Below are 23,382 nucleotides of genomic sequence, written 5' to 3' on the forward strand. Positions count from 1 at the left end.
ATTGTGATAAATTACACAGCTACAATAAAATGTGCCACCACTGAATGTGGAATTACACGTGTCTGTAACTGGAGCACTCACAGATGGCTAGAAGGAAGTGAACTTCCCCTGGTGAGCAACTACCAAGATTCTTCATTGTATTTTAAACAATTAGGCACCCACCATCTCAATAAGACTGGCCAATCCCTTCAGTTTAATATGACATTGCAAATGAAAACTGCAGCTATGAAAAATTTATGTTCTTTATGTGCAGTATTTCTTCTCAATAGGCAATTCCAGAAATGCCTATGGACCACAGACCAATGGCTTCAAGTAAAAAAAATACACAATGGAAGACGTGGACGTGAAATTTGGTAGGAACACATAATCACTGTTGATTTTGTCTTACTATGTTCATATCCAGTATTTAAGGCTGTAAACAGTCAAATCACCTTTGGAGTACATGAAATCTTGCAAATGACAACTATTCATAGTCTGCTTATACTTCACAGTCAATGAAGGCATTTTAATTTGAGTGCTCTGGCCCTTCTCTTATTTTTGCGCTTGCCCCAAAATATGCCAGCTGGACTTTATAGCAGCAAATGACATAATGGCTTGCAAAAGTGACAGGCAGTGAGTGTACCATTACATCCCAAACCTCCTGAAGATTTGTGACCATGCTGAATACCAAGGGAAGTCCTTTCTTCCTAGTAAACAAGACACAGAAAACAGTTTTATTCCACTACTGTAGTAGATATGGTTGTGTTGTGGGAAAAGAATGGCTTTGCTAGCTGCCAAAGCTTTAAGTCTGATTCTGAAAGTGTCATGTTTCATTTATACCAAAATGAAGCCAAGGCACTTTTTGACTTTTCATGCCTCTTCAGGATTTTGTTCTGTGCCTACCAGCAAATCTATCAGGGATTTCCAAGTAGGATAATACAAGAATAGCACTGAATTCTAATAAGAGAAAAAGACTGTGATCAGCATTTCACAGATGATCTTCAGCTGTGTGTAAGATGTATGGACTATTGTATGTATGCTAAGAAAATATATGATGGTGTGGTGACTTAGAAAGACTTTTTGAAAGCTATTTTCTACGACCTGCCTGCCTCACCATAATTTGCTCCTCATCAGTAAATTGCTCATTCAAGCAAGGCCACTTCATTTATTTCTTTAAACAATACTTGGAGATGTTCATACAGAAAACTCTAGGCACCCACAGAGTTAACTAGGTCCAGAATTGTAAATTATGACCACCCAGCAGCAAAAAATCATATACAAATAATGAATCAACTCAGTCAGCCAATAAATCAAATCCATAAAAACTTACCCAGGGGTTCTACAACATACCACCAAGAATTCAGTATAGCTGTACACACATATATTCTTATTCTGAGACCATATTTTATATACCTATGTGTGTTGTGTATATGTGTGTAAATTTCTGTACATATAAATCCATACCCATCTGTCTGTGTTATGAAATATTTTTATATATGTGGGTGATTCATTTACTTTTCACAGAAATGTGGTATGAAATATGAGACAGAATGAAGCAATAAGAGAAATGCCTGGGGAATCCAAATATAAATGTGAGTGACTTATTTTTTAACTTTCTTTCAGTTCCTAGTTTATTTCTATTTAATAAATGAAATCTGCTCTGTTGCAAAATAATTCTAAAGGAAACACATTCATAGGAAAATCAAATTTAGACTGCAGAATGAAATACTGACTTCTGTTTGTATAGCCAGGGTTTCTGCATATGTGATATCACAAATTTCATATTTTTCAGTCTTTCACACTACAGCATACACAACAACCCATTTTCTTTCACTTTCTAAATTGAAAGTGGTGGGCATCTAATATTAACCTGTCAGACACGTTTGTTTTAAAAGTGTACCATCTAATTATGAATAAAAATACAAGAAACTACAAGGTGAGTCCAGGCAGTTGTAATTAATAGTGTCATCAATGTATATCCAAGTAAAACTAAGCTTTTATTTTTTAGTTAAGAAACACAGAGTTTGTTCATTTCCCTCTGTCTGGTCTAGCATCCCAAAATATCCATATCACAACTCACCATTGCAGGAGAGGCTGTAAGGCATGGAATGTCAGTAATAGAAGGCAGCTTTGCAGTTTGAACAAAGCTGAACAAAAAAAAAGTACAAATGACTATCTATCTTAATTTTCATTTAAACATTTGTCTCTTGTTCCAAGCCTTGTGAACCCCATGTATTCTTCCCTACCTATTACAGCATGCTTAAATATCAGACACTAGACATCAAAATGTGTTTGGAGCAGGTCTTCAACAATGATTAAAGTTTGTTCTTGTTTAACTTCAAAGTTCAGACAGACGAGTCAGTCCAGCTTTCCGTTCCTTTCTCTGGGACCCCAGGAAGGTACATGCTGCCTCCTCCAGATCAAACACACAAAAAAATTCTATTTGAAAGTAGTCTGAAACATTCTTTCAAGTGGTCTTCCTGTGCTGTAAATCTGCCATGACAAAGTAAGTGCAAGTCAATTGTTCCCCCCTACCACACAGACCAACAAAACAGCTTTGCAATACAGACAGGGCTGAAGGCAGCCTAAAGGAAGGTGCAAAACGCACAGGAACGTGGCTTTATGTAAAAAGAAGGTATTTAAGGCAGATAAAATGACAATAGACTCAAGCTGCTGCTTCTGGCACCCCTGCCAATCTGATACATCAGAGGCAGAATCAGATTCAAGTCCGTTCATAAGACTCTTCCCACTTTTCTGGCCTCATTATTAATGGCTGTATCTACAAGAAGGTGGATATCTACAAAAGTTTATCTGTGTCCTGAATTGCTTGGTGAATTCAGAGACAGCTGAGAGTTATTCAGCCCTTGGAATTATCACAAGTCACCAAATATCAGAATTTCTTCATGTGTTTTATGCTTCACCCAATGAGACGGTAGGAACAGCCAAGATATGTGCAGAATTTAATAAATCAAATTCAGAAAAGAAAAATCCATGCCTCAGCATATGTGATTTTCAGAAGTTTAAAACTGTAACATTTCCAAATTAACTTTCTATAAACATTTGGCTTTTGTTAATCACAAAGGAAGATTTAATTTGCAATAATCCGTATTGGCTCACATTAGTCAGAACTAATTTCTGAACAGACAGCTATGTTTATATTGCAATATTTGAACCAGTAAAATACTTCTCTGAAACGCTTTCACAGCTACAGTACAAAAAAATTTCTATGCAATAGTTCCTTTCTTATAGTAAACCAAGATTAAAATATTACAAGAAATTCATGTTACAACTACCTTTATGGTCTTAAATCTGTTCTACAAAGATCACAAAAAAAAGTTATAAAAAGAATAAGCAAATGTTTCATAAACTGTTTTTCTCATTGTTATTTATTAAGTACAGAAAACGCACTAAACTCAACTGACAACACTTATGCACATTCTATGGGTCACTAAAATTATATTTTGAACTATCAATCTTTCTGCACTATCCAAAGAAGGCCCTGCATGGGAACGATGCGTTTACAATGACAACTGTGAAATTTCTGTAAAACTGTAAATTTAACCCCATGAATAAATCTCCCCTGGATGCACTGCTTCACATGTAGCTTTCACTACGATCAGTGATTGAAATCAGAAGTAAAAGTGAACTTGAACTGAACTCGATGTCTGGTATGTCTTAATTTCTCTTCCCTTAAGCAAGTCAGATGATGTGAAGTATCAGTTACACATGAATTTTCTTTTAAGCATCACCACTACTGTGTTATTTACACACCTCCAAGGATAAAATCTCAGACGAGCTGGGGTTAATGCAAAAATCACTCGGTTTTTAATTACATTACCTAAAGAATCACAAATGTAATAAGGAAAAATTATACTAACAAACCACAAATTTTAAAACATATAAAAAATCCTACCTGGTAACCATAAAAGAAACTACATAACCCAAATCTCCAGAGGAATCTAGCAGCCTGTTTCCCACTGTAAAAAGAAAGACCAAGATCACTCTGAGGGGGCCGTGTTAAAAGTCACCAAGGATGGAGACAAAAGCCCACCTACATCACCAGACCTGACTCTGCATGTGACAGATCACACCTAAAACCTGCAGACAGCACCAGGGTGGAGGGAAGAGAGTACAGCCTTTCCAAAGGGGTCCAGACTCTGCTGCTGATTCCAAGGGGATTTCAGTTCCTGATTGTCATTGCAGGTATTGAAAATATTGTCTTGCTTTTCTAAGTCTGGAGCTAATGCTGGCAGCATAACAACATGGATTTAAGACAACTGTATATCGTAGGGTGTATTTCATCAATAGAAAATTTCCTACTTTCCCCTAAGAAAAGACCAGTTGTGCAGAGCACGAGTCTTCAACAGCAGAGTCAATTTCAAACTTAAGAAGGATGGGTGGGTAAAACTTCACCAAGACTTGTAATCTGATAAAAGGCGTTTCTCAGAGTGCAGATTTCTCACAGCCATTGTGCTAAAATATGGGGTTTATCAAGGTTCTTATGTAGGGTCTTCTAAATGGAATTGTTCTGACAGGACTCGAGTTATCAAGAGATTTGAAGTGGAAGTTTGTAAGTCTTCTTTTACCACGAGCTCCCACAAGGAAATGAATGGCCTTCCTTGCAAAACCATGGATCACCTAGACTCACAAGTACAATTGTGAAGCAGCAACAAAATCCTCACAGTTTCAGAGGAGGGGATAGAAATGAATCATTCACGACTCAAGAGAATTTTTCTCTTGGCTGGTCTGTCCATCAGGTCATTATTTTCAGCTTCAGTCACTCCTGACCTTCCGAGATGCAGCAGCTTTGGCTCAGCCTCCCACTTGTCCCGAAGAGAAGGCACATCCCCTCCAGCCTGGCTGCCCACTGCTGGCTCCTCACTCAAGGGATGCAAATCCCAGGCTCCTGGATCCTTCCCGTGACCGCTGCACTTCCTGCACTAAATTGCCTGTGAAAGCTTTCCTCGCTGGAGCTGGCACAGCAGCTTCCCAAGGGAACGAGGATTTTCTTAGCTCCTCTGGGGGTAAACCTGAGCCCTTTATGGCAGAGAACACGAACTGAGAACCAAGCTAAGCAAATAAAATTAGTCACAGGTGACTAAGATGGAGTGGATTCTTTCATACATTTCCAAATTAGTATTTTGACAGCTTTAAATGTTGACACAGATTTGACTTCTCATTCAAAATATTTTCTGTAAAAACTTTAAAATCAGGTTAACTCCCAAAGAAGTTTTGGCCCTGCCAACTAAACACTACAAATAAACAAGTATTTTGGAAAACCAACCTTAAAAAACTATAAAATGTTTTCTAACATAACTAAAAACCTACTGATTCCTGGTCTCTTGACCAAGATGACATGCCATAGAAATGAGACAACACTTTAAAAGGATATAAACCCATGGTAAGTTCCTATTGCATTTATCTCTGAGTGAGCCTAAGATCAGTAGAACTCTTAGAGTAAATGCTGGGAACCCAAAGTTCTGAAAACATTAAACCTTTGTCATAATTTGTGGAGCACTGTCAAAAAGAGGAGCATATGCACTGCAATGCTGATTTTTCATGAGCAGTTAAACACAAAAGTCATATATTACTCTGTCACATTTCACTCTTCCATCACTGTTCACTACAGCTCTCGTGACTGCAGCACATGCAAATCATAAATCACAGATTTCCTTCTATTTTTTGTGGTTTGCACACAAGCCTTGTGTTACAGGACTGAGGCAAAAAGCTGCAGTCATAGGCAACCACAAGCAAATCTTGAGTGTAACTTCCACTATTACTGAAGGACTGCTGAAAAACCACTGGGCTAGACATTACAGCCTCCACTTGGAAGATGCTAAAATTTAAACTTACAAATAATAAGGAGGGGAATGTGTGCACAGAGAGGCAAAGAGCAAATCCCCCAATTTCCCCAGCTCACAGAGCAGCCCAGAATAATTATTTTTGTGCTGAACTTTAGATCCTCCAGAGAGACTCCACAGGCAGGGAATGACCTGCAGATCCTGGTCCGTTCACAAACGCTCTCTGTTGCCACAGACTTTACAACACAGGCTGATCTTCAGCAACACACAGTGAGGCCAGGAGCTACTCACAGCTTCTTTTACTCGTGAAACAAGCTCAAGCAGAACAAAGCATACACTGTTCCCATTCTCTCCATGCTTGGGGAGCAGTGCTCACGTTTCCCAGTGCCATCCTTTAACTCTGCCAGGCTGGACACTGCGGAACATGCTGCCCTCCGCTCGGGCTCTTCCCACCCTTTGCCTTTGGAGCAGCAAACCCTTATTGCTCAGTGTATAAATGGCAGTGCCTACCCTGTGAAAAGCCAGGGAGAAGGAGGAGACCAAAGCCCAAAAAGCAGTGCCTCTGGCCTGGCCTTGGCTGCTGTCTGCTCGGGCGGGCTCTGGAGCCCTGCTGCGGTAATTGCTTCCTTTGCAGCAGCTCCTTGCTATTCTTTGCAGATGCCACAGTGGGTTTAAACTTCTGGCACAATTCTTGTTGTTGTCAAAAGGTCACTGTAAACTGCACCAATGGAAAAGGCTGAGAGAGAAATGTGGCTGCAAAGGAGGGAGAAGCTGTTCTGGACACTGAAAATACTAGCTGCTAAACTTTTCACATTTGTATTTACAAAGCAAATATCTGGCCATGTTCTGTATGGAAATCAGTCTCCTATTTGCTGATGTTTGCTGTTATTGGAACAGGCTGGTAAAAATGGCAGAGAACTTGGAATTACTCTGCACTTTATTTTCCTGTATTATCTTGTGTCTGTGTGCACGCCTTTTTTAGAATTAGCCCCATCCTGTCATAAATGAGAAGCTTTGACATCTTCTGTATGAGCCGTCTAAAAAGAACATAATAAGAAATAATTGTCACCAAAAACTCAAAGCGTTACTTGATCAGATTTCAGTTCACTTGGTACAAATTACCTTTTAATGACAGTGTCAAAAAGTTAAAAACGTCATATGCACTCCCTCAGTATGCTTTCTTCCCCCAAAACACAGAAAAAGCCCACATTATGCTTCCAGAATATACAAATATAAATGCTGAGTCTGAAGTGAACACTTAACTTCTAAAGACATTACTGTTTCTTTGCCAGCTACTTACCATGACAAACAGAAAAAGAAAAAACTTACATTTTTGCATTTAAAAGATTCATCTATGTCACATTCTGGCTGAATTTTTGAAAAGCAGATGGCAAAATTTAGGAGCCCATGGCGGCTGGAGAAGGTGTGTGATAGTCAGCATTTCTGCCTGCCAGATGGACATATTGACATGGCCAGGTAGCCGAATTTGCAGTTCCACTTTCCAGACCTAGTTCTGAATGCTGACCACCAAAAGGTGCTGCCTGTAGCCCCTGGCATGCAATGCACCCAGTGCCACCATGGCCCACGAGGGACAATTTACAAATGGGAGCTGCCCTCCATGGAAGGTCTGAACTCACCATTCCTGAGGCACTCTCTGACTCCAATAAGTGCCCCAAATATGTAAAAATATTTGCAGCAGCAAATTTAGAGTAGCATTTCTTTGTGCTGTAAGGAAAATGATGCAAAACCACACACTAAAGAGTGCCAAGCAAAGTTGGCCCACGTGAACAGGCATGGAAGACAGTATTTAAAGGACTGTCTTGACAGCATCCAGGCAAAAAAGAGACATTATCAATAAGCTTCCCTGGTCTTCTTATCTCCTTTTCTACACAAAAATTAACAAGATCAACCCCTACTGCAATACGTAAACAAATAACAGTATGTCACATCAGTACCCTGATGTCTGCACCAAGGTATAAGCTTACAGAAGAGTTTGTGGACAATGAAGATCACCCCCATTTATCTTAGAGGACACAGATCCACTGTTTGCACTTATTTATCCAGAAAAGCTAAATAATTGATATTTGCTACTCTTGCAAAATAGTTTTTAATGGAAGACTCTCAGTATGGATTTCCAATGCTGAACAAACAGTCAGAATTAAGGAGGAAAGATCTAAGAATTCTCAAGTATGATAAATATAAAAGTTGTTGACTTTGGAAGACAAAACTAAGGACAGTTCTACCAAAAGTGGAAGTCAATCACGACTAGAAAAGCAATCATTTCAGAGAATGTTTGCTAAAGAGTGAAAAATCATGTTCTAATGATTGTCTTCTTTCCAACAGTTCCATGTGCTATTGCACATTTGATCAAAGTACTATAAAATCTTAAATAGTTTTGTTATTTGATGAGATTCACTTTCAGTGGATTGCAATGAAATATTGCATGCTTTTCCAGACCTAAGGTTTGGCAAGAAATGTTTGGTAGAATATAACACGAATATTTTTACTATATTTCAGAAGAATGCTTAAATATTCTTAAGTTTCTGAAAACAGGAATTTTGGACAATCCTACTAGATTCAAAATTTTGTTCAAGATCTGACAGGCCTAAAGCAGAAACACTGTATTACAGATATTATTACTGGCACTTTCAAACATGCATGCCAAGAACAATCTGATATGCAGGCCATTCTATGCATGGAATATTAAAATATTAAAATATTTGCTGTATTTAGAGTTGCCTTTAATAATGCGTTAGATTTGGATCTTGGCTCATTTTGCAAACCCATTTCATAGCAGGATTGCCTGGAAAGTTGCCACAAATATTACTTTATGATCCTTTAGTTTATGATCAGTTTATGAATTTTTCAACAAATGCTTAAGAGAAATTCACCTTGAGGCAGAGGACTGGACCTGACATACCAGCAACTCTGTCCCTGAGACATGAGAGGAGGGAAAAACCAAAGCAGGAAGAAGGATTTAATGAGATGCACACTTCCTTGAGGAGCAAAAGAACAGAAGCTCATTAAATGTGGACTGGGAAGAAAGAACGTATACATCCAGGATTCCACTAGAAAGGAATTTTATACCCTATTTTGGTCAGGTAGGCACACAGATTTCAGAGTGGCTTCAAGTGTTTCTTTTTCTGTACAGTCATGTGGTTAAATTAACAATACTTTGCCTTTCCAGAACCCTGTTCATGGAACTGTCACTCTTCAAACTCTCCCAAAGGGAAAAAAAAACCATTGCATCACACCTAACTGCAATTGTTACCACTATTAGAAGTTTTCAGACAAGTCTAAGAGGAGGAAAATTACATACATCTAACTGAAAGGAGTGATTTGAGGCTTGCTACCTAAAAGACTGTGTTCAAAGTGTTAATGGAGAGCACAGAAAAGGATACAACCCTGTCCCAGTATCATCTCAGCTCTCCCAGCTGAATGTAAAGTGGACAGAGATAACTTTGTATATTATTTGAATGCTGTAGGTTGGTACCTAGGTGTAATGTTTGTAGACTTAAAGATTGCATTTTGTAGCAGGTAAGAAGCAAAGAATACAGAGGTAAAAAACTAGTGCACTATGGGCTGCTTGGGGTTAAAAGTAATCTCCTCCACAGGCAGAAACAAAAAAATCCCTTCACATTCTCCACAGCACCTGAATAAATACATCATCTTTACCTTATAAAACTTGTCAACGCTAGTAGTATCAATTCTCCAATGAGAATTTGTGGAAGTCCTCTGAAACAATGTTCAGAGAGAGAATTAATCGATTTTGGCATCTCTTGGTTTCATTATTTCATGAACACAAAACTGATGGCCATTAACAGCATCCAGAAGTAGGTCTGGCCAATCACATGGCCTACATGTTTTATCAGAGGACAATCTTAGAGAAAAAAAATGAACTTTGCTAAGAGCACATTTAGAATCATAGAATTGTTAAAGTTGGAAAAGATCTTCAAGATCAGTGAATCCAACAGTTAACGTACAATATATTAAAACAATATCGTAATACAACTTGGAAAATCTGTGTCAACAGGCTTCTCTTATAAAAGAGTTATCCTGGCTAGTTATCAGTGCCACAGACAGGTATTTGTAGACACCATTTTTTGGATTAACAAAACAAATCCCATTTTAATTATAATCAGCTTATTATCCAACATGATACCTTGGCAAAATTCCAAATAAATAAAGGGGCCATAACCTGTCAGTAACTAGAACTTATCCTACAGAACCAATACTTAATGCTGTCATTTTGTCTCTCATCACACACTTTTTTGCACTGTGCAGCAGGTATGAATGTGACCATTTTCAAATTTAAATAGAAAATGCTTCTTCATCTTTTCATTTTTGTTTGCAGTCCTATGTTTGCTGTTTTATTAATTAAGATAAAGTAGAGATAAAGATGGAAGTTTCAAAATTTCAAGTCTATTTTAACACAAAATTAGGAAGAAACATAATTCACTCTCAAAAATCAACAAGACATATTCCTGTGAAAAAGCAATGAGGGACTGAGACTTCTGTCTAAGTTGTGTGAAGCAGTGCAGGTTGATAAAGGCTCCAAAAGCACAGGTACATCACAAGCTGTAATGATGTGTTAACCTTGGTGACAGTCAGAAGAGAAGGGTCAAAGGTTCAGCTGGCATCCCTGGGGGGGATCATTCAAGGTGAATTTGAGGCTCGTTTTCAGGGCAACACAGTAAAATCGACTGCAGAAATGTACATGTTACAAAGATGAAGAACTGCCCTTTTTTCTTGAACTTGCTACTATTCATTCTACTGCTATTATTCATAGAAGTAGAAAAAATGGTCTTTGTTGAGATGGTTAAAGTAGGGAGAACATAGTTTGCTACCACATCAGATAGTAAAAGATAACATTTTTAAAGATCACATCTCTTTTTGAATTGACACTAACTATCAGAGAAGGCTTTCAGTTTAATTTATTCTGGTTGCTCCAGCCATGCTTAATTTTGTGTGTTTTAGAAGTTATTTCCCCATGTCCTACTTAAAAGGTTCAGATTGCTAAAGTTAAGGTTTCTTCTTCTGCTGAAAAAAAACATTACAGCTACTTACCTTTATTAACTTCAAGAGTAACAGATACAACAGATGACCTCTTACAACAGCAAAGCCTTGGACTATCAATGGCAAAACCAGAGTAAGAGTTGTCACTGCCAGTTGCAGAATTTCCAATATTTGAAAATGACAATGCAAAAGATAAAGGCAAAACATGGGAATCTTCTTAGCAGAAAATCTCATTAGAAAAAAGAAAAAAAAAAATCAACATGCAGTCCAAAAAGCTGGAATACTTTAAGTACCTTAATGACAAACAAGCCAATAAAACCAAGTGAAGCAGTAACAACATTAGCAACAAAAAAGTGAAGAATGTCAATTCATTTGGCACTTTAAAAAGAGGCTTCTCTCTTGCTATAAACTATACTATTTATTTTCCTGGAAAGTATCAGTCTCAGGAAAGACAATGGTAAAACTCACAGTGATTTCAGTAATGACAGAATTCCACCCTGAGAATTCAGGATGTGTGCAAAGCCTATTTTAGTGAAACATGCTAACCATGCAGATTTCCCAGGAGTTATAATCATGCAAAGTACCTGCTCTGTAGACATTCCTAAATTCTTACAAACCCCTGAGATCCTTCAATGCAAGGGACAATAATCTCAAAACCACTCTAAGGCTTCAGCATGTAGTTAAACGATAGAGTTGTTTTCTTTATAATCACCAAAAATCCCTGAAGTATTTGTAGCTGGGCTAGATCCTGCAAGTATTATACAATCACAAACACCTGGAGTGGAGCATGGCCTGAATATGAAAGTGAGGATATGATTCTACTGTTTTGTCTCTAAAAAAGAGCCTATTTATGATTAGGATGCAGTAACACTTTGCAAGGTGGCACAACACAGCTTTGTTGCAAGTGTCAGGCTGCTTTACATGTACGAATGAATTCAGGTCCACAGCTCATGAAATGCTGAGTAAGAAGAACTGAACAACTTCAAGGCTTGCCCAAAATCACACAGGAAGATTGCAGCAGCCCAGAAATCTGCTCTGCTTAGCTTGCAGACTCTCTACCTCAAGGCAATTTTTCGTTTACTGCACAATAATTTTCTCTGTAGGAGAATGTTTCGCAGCCCACTTCTAGAAATCATGTTGCAATGACTGTACAGTCTCATGGCTAAAACAGATTTTCTGTGATCCTATCCAGCGTGCAGGTCTGCCAGAGAGCACAAACACCCATTTCTGGAATACCTATAATGCACCATGAAATTGCTTCAGTCAGGTACCTGCTGCTTCTGTGGTAATACTTTACCCTGAATGAGCAATTTATTTATTTTTTTTTCCTTCTTGATTTTCATTAGGTCTTACTCAAAAAAAGCCAATGCTCAAACTCAATACCACAGTTCAAAGAAGTCCTAAGAGATTTCTTATGAATGGGGAGAGCAAGGTGTGCAGAGTTTGAAAGGCAAGGCATGCTGGAGGGAATTCCAAGCCATCACGCCAACATCTTTCAGTTTCAAAAGCTTGACATTCTGAAAGGCATAGTCACTTTGGAAAACAATGATGCAAAACTCTCACAAACTTACAGTTAAGAGATCATGATTCATCATCCTTTTGTTCAAGGAACCAAATTTTGTACTTTGTGAGGGAGGACGAATTACTTAAGCATAGATATCTCTATGGCTAGTTTCAAAATTCAGTATATTTCATGCGGCAGTAGAAATATTTTGAGATGTACACCAGGAAAGCTTTTCACTTTCTAATGCTTTACTATTTTTCTTAACAGTATTATTTTCCCTGCCAAATTTGTGGGGTTTATTTATTCTCAAACTTACTCATTTTTTGCCCCTCTTCTCTCTGTGTAATTTATTCTCCTCTGTACAGGAGGCTGAGCAGAGGCAAGTAGACAACTGACAACAGCAGCAGACAGAGGCAAAAGCAAAGCTGCTGAGTTAGAAAAAACAAGATGAGTATAAATAGATCCAAGTATAACTAGCCACCCACACTTCCACTTTAAACAAAGGAATAATCTCCATGTGACCATGTGCCAAATAGATTCTTGTTAGATAATGATTTTTCAGAAGGAAAAAATAAAATCAATTACTCAGTGCAGCATGAATGATTATTAGCAAGAATTATCCTACGTCTAGATAAAGAAAGAAAGCAGGCTTGTTGGTTTTTGTTTTTTTGTTTTTTTTTTTTCTTTTCCCTTTAAAGGAGGACAACCTCAAGCAGGCAGACTTGGCCCTGCATAATATTACACAGGAGTCTGGAATAACACCCTGCAATCTGTGTGTGAATCCCACACTAGTGCACGTGGTGAATCTCTGAACTTGGCAGTAAGTAATGGTGAGTATATTATTACCTGGAGAGAGAGAAGTACTCTGTTGGGTTGAGGAAACCCAAGAACTGAAAATTATTATTTTTGAAGTGCTGTGATTTGGACTAGACTTTTCATATAACCAGAAGCATCACAGGAAACTCAGTAAGGCAAAACTATCCAAACAAAGTGAAATAAGCAAAAGTGAAGTTGACAGAACTTTCAAAAAGTAGACCAAAAAATCAAAGCAAACCAAATAAGAAGCTCTAATCACTTACAGCTGTTCAAGGCTCCAAAAACAGGCACTCTTCTTCTCTACTATTTTTATTCTACATTTTTCTTTTGATTATGAGAACATAATATGTGCAAACTCAGCACACGGATTGTTGAGGTTTTATTACACATGCTTTTAGAGTTAGTGTCATTTTTACTTTACAAAAGTAATTCCTAAAATAAGCATGATACACAATATAGTCTCAGTTAGCAGTTATCTGATATTTAGATTTTAAGTGACAACATGTGGCTGCTGTGGTGTGCAAGCAAGTAGGAATATCAAAAATGCCAAGTACAATCAAATTTATAAGGTCCACTAGAGACTTTCAAGAACAAAAGTGTACCTTTTTTTTTTTTCCTCCTCTCTCCCATCCCCCAAAATGGAGAGGGTTTCAGTGTTTGGAAAAGAGCAAACACAGTGAGGAGCTGGGTTCCTTCACTTCAGTATAAAGACTTACCACAAATAATACATTGATTTCTGCAGGATATCTGTCTATTAAAACATTTTTCATGCTTAACAAATGGAAATATCTCAGTATAAGAGCATAAAATAAACCTAAATGCAGTAAAAATAACGGCAGACAGATCTTTCTGCATGAAGGAACCTTGGAAGGCAGCAAATTTGCAGTGCTGTTTTACACATTTGATCTGCAGGGATCCTAAGTCCCATGTCCAATGGAATCTACTCCAAACACTTTTTCTGCCTGTACACAGGTTGCCCACTTCCCACTGTGAGTCCTAACGTTCAGAGTGCCAGACTCATAAAAACCTAATTCTTTTCAATATTACTTTGCCACTCATTGTTTTTGCTTCTGAGGAGGAATGAGGGAAGGCACAGGAGTCACTAAGGGGCTAGGGAAAACAGTGTTTCTAGAAATGGATTTTTAACTTAGAGGAGGATGTCCACACTCAACATGTAACATTTCCCTGCAGCTGATGAAGGGAGGGGAAGGGAAGAATTAGCTTTCTAAGCACAGTCTTCATCTTTATTGTCTGTAATATAAGCAAAGCCTCCTTTCCTAAATGCTTAGAAAAACCAACCAAACAAAAATGTTTCTTTTTCATTAGTAGAATAAAATGAATGAAGAAATAATTTCCCTCCCACATCCTTTTTTCATCTCTCTTATTCATCCAAAAAACCCCCAACAACGAGACTGTCAGCCAAACAAAACAAAGAATTTACTTTCTCAGCATAATAAATCACCTTTGCTCCTAACCATCCAAATCATAAAGTCCTACACACACTGGATAGCTCAAGTAACCCAATCTGAGATAACAACCACCTGGCTTTTTATTATTTTTTAGGGAGAAGCTTCCCAGACACCATTTCTATAATTTCACATGGTCCCAGAGGTTCAAAACTCTCAATAAGCCATTTTAACAAGAAAATCCTGATAGTCTAATATCTAGGCCTGTAAATGTCCCAAAACTCAGATATCTAACACATACTCTATTTGCTGCAGGCATTTATTTTCTTTTACTATCTAGGTCATCAGTTCATGACTAGGGACAAAAGAAATCCGTAGAGAATTTTGACTCAATGAGAAGTTTTCAAATTCCTCTAAGTCCACAGAGTATCTGCAAAAAAGCCTCATTCTTCTTTGCTTTACTTTCACAATGGAAAGTAGAAATCAGTCTAAAATAAAGCTGACTGTAGAAAAATACACCCTTATTTCACATTAAAGAAGTCCTTTTCACTACTGCTGGGTGAAACAATACTGAGAAACCATAGTTATGCATGTCTAATGCTGAACTTTTTAAGTGGTAAGAAGACAAAAACAGCTGGAGCAAAGGGCATCACTGATGCAAAAGAACATTTTTGAAAGTTGTGAGGAAAAAACAGAAGGAATAGATATTCCTACAGCTTTAGGGTCAAATATGATCAGCAATAGCTTGGTTTAAAATGCCAGCGGAGGAATGACCATAGGGAGCCTTTTAATCTAACACTGAATTTCCATGAGTTTTAATTCCAGTACTTTTGGTGAGTGTGAACACAGTCTATAAATCTGATAACCTCACACAGAGGATGGCACTACTACCAGGCATGCCCTTGGGAACACAGGAGGTCAGTTTGGTCCTAAATACAAACTCTTGTTGCTGTGATAGCCAGCACAAGCCTACAGACCCTGGTGTTCTCCTCAGCCCACAGATGTTTGACAATGGGACAACTTTTGCCATGTGTCATCATGCTCCTTCCCTTTTCCCTAATTCCAGAGACCAACATCACCCTTTGGAGATGCCTGCTGGGAAGACAGGTGTACCCTACCCAACACAGAAGATCTGGGGTTGATAATGAGCCATTTAAACCAATTAGAACAACGTTGGGCATTGAGCATGACCCAAACACTAGAGACTGGTGGGCTTTTTCCTCACCATTTTCTTACAGCAAATGGAGACAGCACCTCAAAGAAGTATTTGGGACAGTTGATGCATCCAGGGGAGGGCAACAAGGCTGGTGAGGGGGTGGAACACAAGCCCTATGAGGAAAGACTGAGGGAGCTGGGGTTGTTTAGCCTGGATAAAAGGAGACTCAGGAGTGACCTTACCACTCTCTACAACTTCCTGAAAGGAGTAGTCAGGTGGGGTTGGTCTCTTTCTCCAGACAGCAACTCACAGAACCAAAGGACACAGTCTCAAGCTGCGCCAAGGGAAATTTAGGTTGGATATTAGGAAAAAAGTTTTTTACAGAAAGGGTGATAAAGTACTGGAATGGTCTGCCTGGGGAGGTGGTGGAGTCACCATCCCTGGATGTCTTTAAAAAAAGACTGGATGTGGCACTCAGTGCCATAGTTAAGGTGTTAGGGCATGGGCTGGACTCGATCTTAAAGGTCTCTTCCAACCCAGTGATTCTGTGATTCTGCAAGAGCTGCACAGAAGAAGGGAACATCCACATGGGCCCTTTTAGGCCATTTACCTTGTTTTGGCACAAGGATGGAGATGCCAAGCTCCCTTTGCCCGCGGTGCCAGCGGAGCTGTGTGGCCGTGTCAGCCCCGGGCGGTGCCGGCGCGCCCGGGCTCGTCTCTCAGCAGGGCTCATTAGCCCGGGCTCAGAGCCACAGTAACCACTGCCAGATGGCTGCTGGGCAACCCAGAGCCAGCCCAGAGCTCACATCTGCCTGACAACATCTGCACGGCCACGCTCCTTCAAATGGCAAACCTGAAATGCAGGCTGTGAGGGAAGAATGCTGTCAATAGGTTAGGATTTCCAATCCACACCAACACGGAGAATTAGAGCTCTCGTTCTTGGCAGCTGTGGTCAGGGATGGAAACTGCTCCTGGATGTGTTAGAGATGAGAAGTTTTGTTTCAAAGGGCTGAGTCTGAAAAATGAAGTGAGGATGGTCAGACTCCAAGTAGGATGGAAGAAGCAAAAGAGGAAAATGGTTACAAAAATAAAAGTCCGTGTGATATTTCTCAATTTCACATTAGCCCAGGCTTGTCAGATTTTTCACAACATTCCAGGGTGAGCATGGTCCTCTGTAGAAGGTTACTTTTTTTAGGGCTCATAAAAACCCCACAAACAACACACAAAACAATGCAACAAACTATAATCAAAGATTAATGGACCACTTAAAAAAGCTTGGGTATGCTGATGATAATTAAAAAAACTTACATGGGAATTATCAATGTTGGAGAAGACAACATGAGAACCCTTTGTGTTAACAGAGGGGCTGTGCAGATGTGGAAACCTGAGTGGTTTAGGCACAGCAGGGGAAGAGGCAGGCATGCAGACAGAACTGAGGGGAAAAATGGGAAAGGTGTCCTCATGGCAAGGCAGGAGACAGCACAAGCACTTGGCATGGAAAAGAAGAAAGAAGTGATCCAGGAGGTACATTTTGAAAGATTTGTGGAATCTGCAGAGCAAAGAGATTTCAGCAGGAGCAGAGGGACCCTGAAACAGAGCTTTAAGTGTGAACACAGAACAAATGTCACATTTTGGAAAAAACAAGGGGAAGAAACAGCAGGTTTTAAAGGAATTCTCACTATCCTCTGGGACAGCTGTGTCGTTACAAATTGTTTTTCACAATTTTTAACATTTTTTTTCCCTCTTGGGGTGCCAAGTTAACTCACAGCAGCTCCAGCTGTGTCACCTGTGGAAACAATATTAAGAGCAGAAGAAATACAAATCATTAAGAAAAAACTACTCTCGATCCTTGAGGAAGCCACCATTGAAGGGACCAGCAGATGAAGTAAAAAGAGAGGTAGAGTGGAAAGCCAATGCTCCCAGGGAGAAGAAAAAGGACTTGGAAGAAAGGAAATTGCTGGGAGGCAGCACATATTGGGAATCAGAAGGAAAAATACACTTCTCTTTCTAACCCTCTTGGGGCCTATAGGAAATTGCTACTTGCCCTTTAATCTGCCCCAAAAAAAAGAAAAACAATTAAAATGAAATAAAACCCTGAACTGTAAGTCCTTGCTCCCTGCCTTCCCCTCACCCCCATTGCTTTGTGTGCTGTGCACCCAGGCCATGATCTCTCATCAGCTCTCCACAGCAGAGACAATATTACCATTAGAATTACAGCTTCTATAGGAGTGTGTGCATTCTTTTGCTGTGTATCTAAAATATGCAGTTTGGGGAAACGAAGGTGTTAAGAGATTAATGATCAATAAATCAATGAAAAAGAGAGGAGGCCAGGGAAAAACAAAAGAGAAATGGCATAGAAAGAAATAAGGATAAACATCTTGAATTGATTTGGAGTGGCACCACAAGAGTATGGTTTCTATCAGGAGCATTGCTGTAGTAATGGGTTAAGACTGTTACCCCACACAAAACACCCCAGCAAATTCAATCAGGTTTTTTTATTTTTTCATTTCTCTTGCTTTGCCTCCCCATTGCAATTTTTCCCTGCAATTTAACTTTAGAAAGAAAGACCCTTTCCTAAAGAGGGAATTAATTCCTGCTCTTTCCACTGTTCCCTCCAATACTAACAACACTTTCTCTTTTCCTTTTTAACTGACAGTCACAGCAATTTCTTCCACTTCCTTTTTTCTTATGATCAAGTCACGCTGGGATCCACCTATGTAGGTTTAAACTTGCCAAAGCACAATGAAGCTACGACTGGTCTCCACGAAGCAGAATGAACGCAGTTCTCTGTGACAATTCATTAACAAAAAAATTGGGGCAAGCACATGAAACATCTTTCTGTGGATGGTACCACTAAGGAGGTTTTCCTGTCACAACAGAAGATCAGAAGTCTTTGTTTTCATGTTTTGTAAAAACATTTTCATCGCTCACTCATGTAAAAATAGCATTGTGTAAGATGCAATAAATGCTGTGCATTTGTGATGTACTATTTAAGGGCCAGGAAAGGAGATGGGAATTGAAAATTTAAGTTGCAGCTCATCTAAAATAAAAGTGTAAGTCATTCAAAACTGTTGATGGCACATGACAGTCACACAAAAAAGGAATGAAAACCTGTATGCATTATTCATCCTGCAACTTTGATCTTTAAAGCTAAGAAACTTGAACAAGGAAAGATAAATGGCTTCTCAAGCTTTTTCTTTTAGAAATCAAATGAGGATGATTCAGGATAAATGAGAGATAAGAGTTAATACGAAAGAGGGGGAAATTGCAATCACAGTGCTGCATAGAAGTTTCAATGCAAAGGCTTTGCTTTTTGTATTCAATTACAAAGGATTTCTTTCTTAGGTACCAGCATCCCTTTTCATGTATATGTAAAAGATTTTACCTATTAAAATTTCATGTTCGGTATGCATAGCTTTTTTCTCCTACCACCTATAGCATGACTTGATGTGAACAATTAGGAAGCTTTCTGAAGCAGGGGCTACTAGTGGTCATGGGGCAGGAACAGACTCAGCTGTGAAATCCTGACCTCCAAACCTGGCTCAAACATCAGCTTGTTCTGGAGCTTATGCAAGATATATACACTTTCTCCCACTGGGAAAGCACTGATAATTACAGGCACTCTGGCTGCATCCTGATTTCTGAGGCTTAGTTAATTATTCAGACATTACTGCTAAAACACAAGACAAATTGATAGATCCAAAAGCACATGGAGGTTGCCCTGTCTAGATGGGAGAGGCACAAAATCCTCTGAATGCTCTGCACTCCTGAGAGTTTGTAATTATTGCCAGATTTTGCCTAAAGATATGCTCAAAGGCCCACCATCTTGGTTAGATTACTGATATCAGCATCTTGTAGAGAGACAGTTGCATTTGGGATTCACAAAGAAGACAGAGCAGCAATGCAGCTCCTTAAGGGAGGCTCTGAGCAAAGCTGACACAGGCAGACATCACAAATCACAGCTCACCAGCCATTTCCAGCACCAGCAAAGCCCAGGGACGAATGCCTTGACTTCACAGCATGCTGCAGGAGGGTTTGCTTATCTGAGCTTCCAAATTGTTACCTCCACACAAGCAGATATCACTAATCAGGTGACAGAGCCAGACAGGCTGGGTGGATGTGAGCACACATTGTGAGATGGAGGAAAGGGCAGGGGAATGAGATGAAAATTTCATGGTGGGGTGTGTGAGAGGAAGGCAGTGGGAACACCACTTGAAAATAGACATTTCTGGGGTACAGAAGGAAAATGGGTGAGAAGTGAATGGAAGCACACTGAATTCACAGGCTTACAGGCAACCAACATTCACTGTGATTACTGCGAGTGCCTGAGCAAGTCATTGGCTCTCACAGCCACTGACACCCTGCCAACTGCATCCAGACAAAATAAATTTGGAAACACCAAACCCAGTGATTACAGCAGTCAGCAGAAACTACACTGATTGCACTTCCTCCTCAGCCCGAGGGAATGCAAACTCACAGCTTTTGGCACCAAGGTGACACACGTGGCTATGTCCTAATGACACTGTGCTGCCATGCAAAAAAAGATGGCTAGACTGATGGGGCTGGGAGCAGGGCTGTTCCTGGGGAGGATACCTGGAAGCCTGGAGCCCTGGCCTAGATCCTTGCTCCAAGCAATGGGTGGGTCTATGAACTCCACCGGTGCCAAATGCATAAACACCAAGAACAGCTGGAAACAGAACCAGGAACTTCCCCACCCTGGTGCACTCCCTTGTCTCTCTCACAGACAACACCTTGCACCTTCTTTCTACACCAAACATCAGCTCCAAGAGGAGTGTCACAGCCTCTCCTAGTGCAGATGGATCACATAAGGAACTGGAGAAATACATTTGAGCTTTACACTGCTTGAAGTGAGAAATCAGAGTTATTCACCAGACTGAGCTGAGGCACTCCTTTATATGTATCTATTACAGGAGAGATTCCGGATTCCAAAATAATCCCAGGAGAAAAATTAACTAGATGAGCATGAGCATGGAATCATACTAGTTCTGCTCTGTCCTCGTGGTAACTGTTTTCCAATTCAACAAATTAAGCCAAAGGTAGGTGTTTGCTTCTAAGGCAAGACTGTTCCAGCTTCATTTGTAATATTTGGAGAAGGATTAGTCACATCAAGCATTTGCTTTCATACCATGGTGTACAGAACACACATGAGGAAAATCATCTTGAGCCCCAATGCACTGAGAAAACTGTTTATAGACAACACACACAAGAGTAGGGAAAAAAATATTTTGATGACAATTCGTCATCAGGTGCACCCAGCAGACATTTGTGCACTGAAGAGCCTACACCAAGTCTCTAAAACTGGGCACCACTGGGAGAGCTGTGCTCAAATAAAATGTCTGCTTCTATAAATCCCTTCACAGATGGCTCTGCCCTCACCACTAACTTTCATTTCCTATTTGTTCCATTCCCTAGTTTATAACTTGAAAGACATATACAGTTTTTTCTCTTCATAATACATTTATATGCCCTACAAATAGACCAAAAATATGAAAAGACTGATTTTTATTATCTCACCTATATAAACACATTGATTTCCTTAACTCTACCCAGGACAAAACAAGATTTTCTTTTTATTGCATTCCTGAGGAAGTAATGCCTTAACTTGGATCTCACTTATCTGCTATTTATCTACATTTTTTGCTTCAAACTCTCAATCAGGAATGGAGCTTCCAGCTCTGTCTCTCTGGCACTCTTAGTACTCATTCTGAAAAACCCAGTTTTTCTGACTCATAGATGACACTGTCATTGCAGAGGAGAAAATATGCTTCCATATATTACAAATAAGGTTGCTTCATGGAGATACCATCTTCTTGAAGATAGTATAGATATGAAACAATAAAGGACATGTCAAGAATCATGCCTTATTCAGAAAAAGTACAGCCTTAATGTTTATTTTAAATGTCTTGTCAGGAAGGAAAGCATTAATACTAAATGCTTCACACAGTCTTTGACACTTACAGAACTCTTAAAATTGTAATGAGTCAAAGATCAACAAAGCTATAAGAATGAAAACAACTGGAAATGCTTTAGAAGTGGAGCCACTGAAGCTTTTTCATTTCTTAAATGCCCACTAGTATTACATATGCATTGAACACCAAGATACATAGTTTGACATTTCCTGATCTGCTAATTTCATGGCTTAAAAAGAGGAACATCACACTTGTATTATGGAAATTTATATTTCCACTGAGTCAATCAAAATTTTGCTACCACAGGAAGGTAGGTGCTCATTTTTAATATAGACAGTTAATTAAAAAGAAAAAAAAAAGAAGAAACCTGTCACTTAAACCACGTCAATTTCATCCTTATTTCAGGTTTTGCACTCTTCTAGTTTGTTTTTTTTTTTTCATTCCTGTTGCCAAACTGAAATAGAAATGCCTTTAAGGAGATAAATGAACAGAAATGGAATTATTCTAAGTCAGGTTTCACAAATAGCATTTCATTCCCATCTGCCCTTTAATAAGTTGTCCATTCCAGGTCCCAATCCTCCCTCCCCTCCCAGCCTCTAGCAAGACCATGCAGATGGTTACTGCAAAGCTGTAAAGAGGTACATCTGAATGCATATTTATCCACTTGGCAAGGCCCAGCTACACCTTAAGAGGATGCAAATCTGCATTACAATGTTGCTTCAGGCTCTCTGCCTGTGTGAGAAAGCACCCAAGATATCAATACAGCAACATCATCAATAAGGCTGCTGAGGACAGTGCCAGGACATGTGACATGGATGGACACAGCTAAGCTGGGCTGTGACAGCTCTGTTAATTCACACCCCTGGAAACAAACCCTCTTTTGGGTATCTGAAACAAGGGTGTATCTACACCTACACCAAAAGTCACTTTCATTTGTTTGTTTTTGGGAGATGACATTGATAACACACAGCAACTCTGCCAGATGACATGATGAAAGAATACTGTGTGGGTGAGCATTTGATACAAACACCAGAAAATAAAACCAAACTGAGGGGCTTTACTTCATCCTAAGAAAAGCTTTAATGACTCCAGGTGACACTGCCAGTCAACAATAACTGCTCTTATTCTGGGTATGCCTTTGTTCTGGTAGCTGGAACAGTTTTCATATAATAACAAAAGAAATGTACTTAACAGGCAACACCTAAAAATCCTTCGAGAGAATAAACTATAGCAATAAAAAATACAACTTGAGAAAGTGCTTCCTGGAGAAAAAAAACCAACATAGGTAGCACTGGAATCTTCTCTTTATCTCAGATCAATTGGCTTGTCACGGTTGGAAGGAGATTTGAAAAGGAAATTGCAAGTTCTTAGCAAGTATGATTGGAGGAATAGAGTTAATAGCCAGCAATCAGTATAGGTTGGGTAGGGTACTTAAAAATTTAAATGTATGCATACGCCACAACTGCAGAATGCCTGGGCTTTGTCTTGTTTGCAAAAAATAAATGGAATAACAGGCCATTTCAATCTCAAACCAAAATGGTAATTTTCTACTTAAGGTGCTGGGGTCTAAGAGTACTTCCATTAAACATTCCCCTCATTTTGGTATGTGATTGAGGGATGTAAAAGGTATGTGCCTCTAATCCTGCTTTACACTAGAAACCTTTCCAGTACCAATAGGACAGTATGTGCTTTCAGATGATATAGTTTCTCTCAAATGGAAAGATGTTTCTCCTATCACCACGTTGGCAGCAAATAAATGATGTTTGATCTCCAT

General features: G+C 39.3%; 1 protein-coding gene across 5 annotated transcripts in view; it reads right to left on the reverse strand.

Moving 5' to 3' along the window:
• ROBO1 (roundabout guidance receptor 1) overlaps window positions 1-23,382 on the reverse strand; it is a 679,988-nt gene that overhangs the window by 86,944 nt on the left and 569,662 nt on the right. The gene's annotated exons all lie outside the window — the stretch shown is intronic.

The sequence above is a fragment of the Sturnus vulgaris genome, chromosome 2 (assembly GCF_052056855.1).
Source record: "Sturnus vulgaris isolate bStuVul1 chromosome 2, bStuVul1.hap1, whole genome shotgun sequence".
Classification (NCBI taxonomy): domain Eukaryota; kingdom Metazoa; phylum Chordata; class Aves; order Passeriformes; family Sturnidae; genus Sturnus; species Sturnus vulgaris.